Source organism: Zalophus californianus, chromosome 15, assembly GCF_009762305.2.
Source record: "Zalophus californianus isolate mZalCal1 chromosome 15, mZalCal1.pri.v2, whole genome shotgun sequence".
Taxonomy (NCBI): domain Eukaryota; kingdom Metazoa; phylum Chordata; class Mammalia; order Carnivora; family Otariidae; genus Zalophus; species Zalophus californianus.
The window spans coordinates 14654201-14663032 of NC_045609.1; the positions used below are offsets into that span (position 1 = coordinate 14654201).

General features: G+C 43.2%; 1 pseudogene; it reads left to right on the forward strand.

Moving 5' to 3' along the window:
* LOC113920683 overlaps positions 1-1666 on the forward strand; it is a 73623-nt pseudogene extending 71957 nt beyond the window's left edge.
* Positions 1667-8832: the final 7166 nt, after the last annotated feature.

Below are 8832 nucleotides of genomic sequence, written 5' to 3' on the forward strand. Positions count from 1 at the left end.
ACTAATGATGTACTGTATTGTGACTAACATAACATAATAAAATATTTTTTTAAAAAGTCTATTGTACCTCTACATAATAGGTATAAATAATTAGAATAAAATTTAAAAATAATACCATTCATAAGGATATAAAGAATTTAACTTAGGAATAAATTTAACAAAACAAGTGTAAGACCTGTATGCTGAAACTACAAGGAATTGCAGAAAGAAATTTTATTTTAAAGCTCTGAATAAATGGACACATATAACATGTTCATGGATTGGAAGACCATATTTTTAATATGTCAGTTTTCCCCAAATCTGCAGGTTCAACACAATCTCAAAGTTAATCCCAGCAGCTTCTTTGTAGGTACTGGCAAGCTCATTCTAAAACTTATATGGAGATGCCAAGGTCCTAGATCAGCCGAACCAATATTGAAAAAGAACTCTGATCTCGACTCATTGTACTCTACAGTATTTAAGACAGAGTGGTACTGGTGTAAAAACAGAGTCCAGAAATAGACTCACATGTTCAAAAATAATTTCAACAACGGCACCAAAGCCATTCATTAAAGAAATAAGTCTTTTCAACAAATGGAGTTGAAATAACTGAATAAGTATTGGAAAACATGAACCTTGACTCCTGTTTCACACTAGTACACAAATAATAATTTGGGGTAGATCATCTACGTAAACATAAAGGCATAAACTTCCTAAAAGAAAACACAGTATAAACACAGTTGAAGAAGCAACGAAGACATGAGCAGTCGTTTGTGAGGAAGACGCAGTATGGCAAGAACTGCAGGGTGGGGACTGCCTACACCTACCATGAGAAAGCCCCAGCGGCCCCAGCTGCGGGACCCAGAACATTCCACTGAGCCCGCACGCCCTCAAGGACCTCGGCTGCCCCCGCCTCTCTGTGCAGCCCTGCCTACGACCGGCCGTCACCCCAGAAAGCTACCTGTGTGAGCGCGAGGCAGTCCTGGGGTTCACTTCACACCAGAAGGATTTCGCCCCCGGAAGCTGAAGGCCTATGAGAAGTAGCAGGGTGCCCGACGCGAGGGGCAGAAAAAGCAGCAGTGGCTGTGGTGCAGAAGATGCAGGGCTTCCTGCAGAAGGAGGCAGCCATCATGCGCCAACTCCTCAACTTTTCATGTCCAAGGCCGCCTGGGGGGATAGGCCCAGAGGATGCCTGGCCCGGGGCCACTGCATGCCCCGCAGGCAAGCACAAGGGCAAAGCACTGCCCAGCTTCTGGATCCTGTCACTGACGCCCCCCCTCCCCCCAATCCAAGGCCACCAAGCTGGAGAAGCCCTCACGCACGACGACCTGCCCCAGGTCCGGAGAGCCACAGCGCATGTCAGACCTGGCGCGCATGCGCTCCTCGCTGTTCGCCTGCTCCTTGGACCACGTGGGGTTCGGTTTTTCCCGCGCTGTGAGCGCTGCGTGTGTGGACTGACCCGAGACAGCCTGAGAGGTACCATGCCTCACGCCTTTGCCCTGGCCTTCTGGGACCGTGGCCACCTGGGAGTGTGAGCAGAAGCTGATTCAGCAGGATGTGGCAGACCCCGTGAACGGGGAGAAGCTCCTGGACCACGCACGACATCAGTGTGCTGCAAGTGACAGGTTTCCCGGGCTCTGGAGTGGCACTGCAGGTGGAGAAGTCGAGGCTGGTGATAGAGACCTAGTGTGCGGACACCAAATAAATGGGCTTGGACACGGAAGAAAAAAAAAGAGGGCACTTGTGCAAATGGTAGGGTAGGTAAAGATTTCTTAGGCTATCAAAAACAGGAACCATAAAAGAATAAAAAAGACAACTGGACTTCATCAAATTAAAATATCTTAAAAAAAAAAAAAACAACCTAATAGAAATTGAGAAAAAACTTAAACACTTCACAGAAGAATGTGAGTATGTCTATAAGAAAAGAGGATCAGAATTATTAGTTACCATGAAGATGCTGAGTGGTACTACCCAACCACCAGAAGGGCAAAAGAAAGAAACAAAAACCTGGCCAAGACAGAAGTTGATAGGATGGAGAGAGAGCAAATGGAATCCTCATACACTGCTGGCCAGAATGTGAAATAACACAACCACTTGGAAATTATGGCAATTTGCAAAAATCAAGTTACGTATCTACCCGGTAGCCCAGAAATTCCACTCTTGCATATTTCTTCAAAAGAGAGACACATCCCTGAAAAGATGTCTAAAAGAATGGTCTTCTACAAGAAGAATAGCAGCTTTATAGCAGTCTTCTACAAGAATATCAGTTTTATTCATAATGGCCCCAAATTAGAAAACACCTGAATGAACATCAAGTGAATAGGTTTCATGTAGAATTCTACTTAGCAATGAAAAGGAATAAACTATTAACAAAACATAGATGAGTCTCAAAAATGTTATGCCACATGTAAGAAGCCAGGCCAAAAAAAAAAAAAAAAAAAGGAGTCCATGTTTGATTCAATTTATAAAAAATATTAGATCAGGCAAGACTACACTATATTGTTAGAACAGCAACTGACTGGAGCAAGTGAATTGAATGCAAAGACCTGCCAGGAAACTTTGCAGGGTGGTGGATATGTTTTAGTCTCCATAGCGTAGGGGCTGTGCAGGTATATACATGTGGCAAAATTCACTGGTACAAGATGAGTGCATCTTATTATATTTCAACTAAACCCTTAAACATTGTATGTGTAAAAGTTAAATTACTAAAAACTGTTGCTTTTGCCATATTCTCTGTCTTGCAACATAAATGCAGTCAATGGCTTGAAAAGAATAGGATGCCAAGTGCAAAGATATTTTAGTGTTCAGAGAAGAAGATAGTGTCTCCTGAACATTCATATGCTACACTTCTACCACACACACTCTTATTTGTCATTCAACAGCTCAGCTCCGCAATCACTCTGATTTGCTCTATTTATTATCCATCTCCCAAGACAGGCAAATCTCTGCTGAGAATGGTTTCGCAGATGTCACTAAAACAAAGCTGAAACCTGAAACGTGTATCTGATCTCTTACCTTCTATTAGCCCTTCTTTCCTCTACACATTCCAAGTTAGCACTTAGGATGCTAGATTCTTGCTGCTGTTGTAATTCTAGGTGGCTATAAGGACACTCCAGGGATTTCTATACCAACTCTGCATTCCCTGCGAGTTGAAAATTCTTTAAACGAGTAGATAAATATACAAACAATAAATAACATCTTTCCAAACCCCAAAACACTGGGTTACAAATTTTTAAAACCAGGCATGATCTTTTATTGGCAATGACCTAATTCCTGTGTATATGTGTTCTCTAAACTTTCTTTCTACAACCAAGTATCAATTATAAAGGGCGATCTAAATCGTGATGATTTTCAAGTTTTAAGTTTTGATCATTAATATTGCCTAGAGACGATGTTTCTGCGGACTTCCAGTCTATCTTTTTTATACTTCATTAATTTTTGGTCAAAAACACTTTTCCATTTGAAGAAAAAGTCTATTCTTACTTTAAAGGTCAATCATTGATCACTTATGGCAAATAAAGCTATCATCGGCTGTTTTCACACAAGCAGTGGACCAAGTAGAATGAATTCAAGGATGGGAATCAGGCAACCTAGGTCCTCGTGTTGGCTGCATCATGCAGTAATGACTTAGGGCCAAGTTACAACCTATTTGAATCTCTGATTTTACAAACATAACATGAAGGAATTGGACTAAATGTTCTCAGAGTGCTCCCCCCTTGCCTAGTAAAAAACCTTTGGTAACCATGTAAACCCTGGAAGGGAATTATTTCATTTCAACTCTTATAGCTAGGAAGTCTTCCAAGGGCTTGGGTGGCATGGGGAGGAGAGGAACACAGGGATGGGGGGTGGGGGGTGGGGGGGAGGGCAGTGCTGTGTTGGCTTATCACCGATATCCCTTGGTGAGAAGAGGGGACTGTTTGCCCACTACTCTACTCCCACAGTTAAACCAGTGCCTGGCACTGTGTAGGTGCTCAATACACATCCCAGTGAACTGTAATTCATTAAATATGTATCAAAATAGGGCCTTAAGCTAGTCATTGAGGACAGGCACCATATCTGTCCTGTTCACTCCTGTATCCTGATGCCTGGAATATGCATGGTGTATAGCAGGTGCTCAATGAACACGAGTGGGGAAAGAAAATGAAAATATTATCATTCTCACAGAAGTGTTAGCCACGGAGCAAGAGTTTGAAATGCCAGAATCTTTCTGGATGGTTTTAATATGCAGGTCAAGGGCAATTTCAACTATAGCTAGCTTCTTGAACAGTCCTGGAGAACGTTTTGTAATTTCTCCTGTGGTGGAATCCCTGCTGGGCATATCTGAGATCGCTGGGCAGTGATGGATATGGCAGAAATATAAGCAGCACCAAAAAACTCTCCACACGCCCCACAATGAACATGACTTGATCTTTGCTCCACAGGTGTGTTGGGTCCAGTAATGCAAAAGTTAGCGAGTAGAAGCCAGCAGTGAAGAGTAAGGATTACTCTCCCGAGGGTGGAACAGAGCTGGAGAGTCAAAATGACAGGCAACTTTCTTCCTGATGGAAGTAAACCCCTCTTGGAAACCTTGCCACTGGTTTCTACCTAGTAACTTTTGCTTTTCAAGGTCCTGGCATCTTTTCTTTTAGAATGACTATGTTGCTGGGAAAACACAAGAACAAATGGCATTTCTAGCCCTGGGGTTCTAGTCTTAGCTGCACTAGGCTAAGCTCAAGTTCTTTAGCAAACCAGTTAATATTCTGAGCCTTGGTCTTCTGATCAAATGAAGGAGTATGCATGCAAGCTCATATACCAATTTAGTATAAAAGAATAATTAGGTAGTTGATATCGTTATGGTCACAGGCTAAAAAAAGCAAGATCCAACTATTTGTTGCCTATGAGAAACCCACTTGGGATACTGACATATTTAAAAGAGTTAGAAGTTAAAAGTAGGCTCCAAGTAAAAACAAAAGCGAAAACAAAACAAAAAACTGAAAACGAAAAAAGCAAACTTTTAGGCAAAAGCAGAAATCTATGGGAGATCTAACAGTGCCAGGAAATCATGAACCTGGGAACAGTAAATCCAGGCACTCAGAAGCCCCTGCGGACTATTTCTACCTTCCTTTCTTCTGCTGCTCTCTACCTGTCGCTGTTCTTAGATCTTTCTCCAATAGGCAAGGAACACAGATGTTGGCAGCTCTCACTTCCCACAAAATTTATTGCAGACTTCTTACGTGCCAAGCACACTTCTAAGCATTTTAGATGTATTAACTCATTAAACTTCACAGCACCCCTATCAGGTAAATACTATCATTGTCCCTATTTTACAGACCAGGAAACTAAGAGATAGAAAGTTTAGGTAATTTGCCCAAGGTCGCGCAGATAAAAGTAGTGAAACTGGGATTCCTAGCTTCATCCCCAGAGAAACACTAAATTTCTTTCTCTGGTTCCAGTTTGGAAAACCCTGGAACAGGACTCTGCCCTCGAGTGGGTCATGACTCTTGTCCGTCTTCTCTTCCCTCCCACTAAACCAATGTGCCTAGAGCAGAAGAAGGAGCATTTTCTAGAAAGGAAAGGAGAACTGGCTTACAAATCAGCCCATGGCCACCACAGGGTTCTTTCAAAGTGAACCAGTCAAAAGAGACTTTTTGAGATGTGCAAGTTCAGAAGGCTGATGACACGACACCCGTCTCCTTGTAACCTGCTTCTTTTCAACACTAAGATTCATTATGTTTTAGAGACTCAACCTTTATATATGTGAGAAAGAGAATATATATATATATATATATACCTAGAATATATATGTTAACTAAAGTTACAAAAAAGAAGAGCTCTTTGCTTCGGTTTTCATACCATGCTAGATGAAGCCACTTTGTAGAAACTGGGATTTTGCCATTTGTGCATCATCGGAGTCCTGTGGCATTGTGTTGTATTGTCACGGTATATTTGCATATCAGTTCTCAGCTGACAGAGACGCTTGCTGCTTACATCATTTAGGAAAAGGTAAGAATTATGTTAATAGCCTGTTAGGAAAAGATAAGACAGATGTTGATTACCTCTTAGAGAAGTTACCGCCAGAGGTTTGTTTGTTTTTTTTTAACTTTGTATCTAATTTAGCAATCTCATTTATGGATTCTTTTCTCAGCTGAGTATATAAATCCCTATTTCTCCTCAACAGTTCTACCGTCCTCCTGTTGGCTCACCCATTGGTCAGTTAAATCAAACTTCATACTTTCTATCAAGTCTATTTGTTTGAGTGTTGCCTTCACATTATGGGAGGCCTCCCTTGCTTCATGGGGGGAGGACAAGATCCAAGAACAAAGGAATTAATGGTCCCCTTGTGACCTCCAAAAATGCTCTTGAAGCCCTTTTCAAAGACACCAGCTACAAAAGGCTAGAGCTAAACTTTTCTAGGTGAAAAGGCGATCGGCAAATTCTAGTGAGGCCAGGCTTCTTAGAGTCTGGGCTTATAAACTAAACTAAACCATAGGTAATGGGGGTGAGGATAAAATGTGATTTCCCTTGCTCGAAGGAAGCCTGGAAACCCTTCCTGGCCTGGAAAAGGATACAGAAGAGATTTGGGACCCAGCGCCTGAGCCACCCTCATGTCTGTAGCGGTGGGTGTGTAAATGGTGTGGGGGTGGCCGAAAACAGGTAAGGAACACTTCATGAGACTTGCCCCCTATTTCTTATCTGGAAGTCTTGAAAGAGAACCACCTCAGAAGGAGCCCCAGTCTTACAATGGGTTGAGACAGTGGCATAGAAATGGCAGCAGGGTAGGTTGCAGAGAGAAAAGGCCGAAGATAGCGTATCCCCTAGACCCTGCGCCCTGCCTTGGGGGAGATGCAGATATTCCCGCATGTCCAGTGGAGATCACAGGACAGTAGAGGGGCGAGGCATGAGAAGGAACCTGGGGCTGGCAAGAAGACGGTGCAGGGTGTAGCAGGGACAGGGACCTGAGCAGCAGCGGTTGGCATTTCCCTGAGGCCAGGTGAGACTGGGGAGGTCCGCTAGAGACCCCCTTGCCAGGATCAAGGGTGATAGTCCAGCCAGTGGGGCCAGTAGGTCCCAGGTGACCACACCAAGACCGGACCCCACCCCCACCCCCGCATGGCGACACCTTCCTGGGAGATTAGGGGAAGACAGAACAGAAATCACACAGAATCTGAACTTGAGTTTGATTGAGTTTAAAGCCTGGATTAACTGAAAATCCTGGACTGCTAACCCAAAAGAAACCAGATCTCCTTGAACAGGCAGAATTAAGTGGGGACTTCAGACCTAAGTAGACTTCACTTTCACAAAATAAAGTTCTTCTTTACGTATGTGATAATCCAGACAGCAATTCACTAGCAGAATCACAAGATATTGGAGATCGTGGTCCTGGGTTGTTCTTATCAACATCAGATCGAACCCATGACTGTGCACACTCTAAGACATCTTCTAACTTTCAAGATAGCAGCCAAGGGCAAACTCTCTTATTTAAAAGACTCACTGGATAAAAAACTTATTCAGTACTAGATATCTCTATTCACTCTTTAAGCAACTTAATATTTATTGCAGCTGCAAGGCATGCCATTAACCCCCAGAGCTCTGATTCTTCCACAGTGCAGGTAATACATTTTAAAATATTTTTCTCATATAATGGAGTGTGACTATTTTTTTCTTCTGTGACTTTTGAGTTCTAGACCTTCTCTTAACCTCTAGGGAGAGGTATGGGCTCTCCAACCACAGGCCAGAACATGAGGAGTGGGAAGGAAGCTGGGAGAGAGCTGATGATAGGGCTTGGCAGGATAAGTGTCCCTGATATTGCTTTCTTATTTACCATGTGGGTTTAGAAGAAGAGAACTAAGGGAAGCGCTCCCCTCTGCACCTGATGATTTAAGGCTGGGCCAGTTTTGGGGCACCGGGATGGCTCACTTGGTTAAGTGTCCAACTCTTGGCTTCAGCTCTGGTCATAGTCTCAGGGTTGTGGGATCGAGCCCCACATCAGGCTCCACGCTCAGTATGGAGTCTGCTGGAGATTCTCTCTCCCTCTTCTTTTCCCTCTCCCTCCCACTCTGCTCCTCCCCCTGCTCTCTTTCTCTAAGATAAATAAAATTAAAATCTTGAAAAAGGTGGGGGGGTGGACTGCCTGTGTGGCTCAGTCCGTTAAGTATCTGCCTTCAGCTCAGGTCATGATCCTGGGGTCCTGAGATGGAGCCCCGTGTCGGGCTCCCTGCTCAGTGGTGAGTCTGCTTCTCCTTCTCTCTCTCTGCCCCTCCCCCTGCTTGTGCTCTCTCTCTCTTTCTCTCAAATAAATAAATAAATAAAATCTTTAAAAAAGAGAGAAAGAAAGAAGAAAGAAAGAAAGAAAGAAGAAAGAAGAAAGAAAGAAAGAAAGAAAGAAAGAAAGAAAGAAAGAAAGAAAGAAAGAAAGAAAGAAAGAAAGAAGAAAGAAAGAAAAAGAAAGAAAGAAAGAAAGAAAGAGAAAGAAAGAAAGACGTGGGGAGAGGAGTAGCTCAGCTCAGGGTCACCCTCACAGCACAGCCTTCCCTGGGACCTCTGAGGCCAGCTGAGTGTCCTTCCTCCTTCTGTGTCATCCTGTTATGATGCCATATTACCTTGTTTGTTTGTCTACTCTTCTAATAGGCAGAGTAATATCTGGCTTAATAACCTTTGGCAATAGTACTGGTGCCTTGTACAGTGCACAAAACACTGTCAGGGCTTAATTGATGAGAACAGTATGGAGGAAGGGAGGAAGAAAGGAGGGAATGAAGGAATAGATGGGGGGAGAGAGGGAGGAAGAAGTGTAGGGAAAGAGGCCAGACAGGAGCAGAACAAAAGAAGAAGACAATCATGAAAGACAAATAAAAGATTACAAGAGGAGATAGAAAA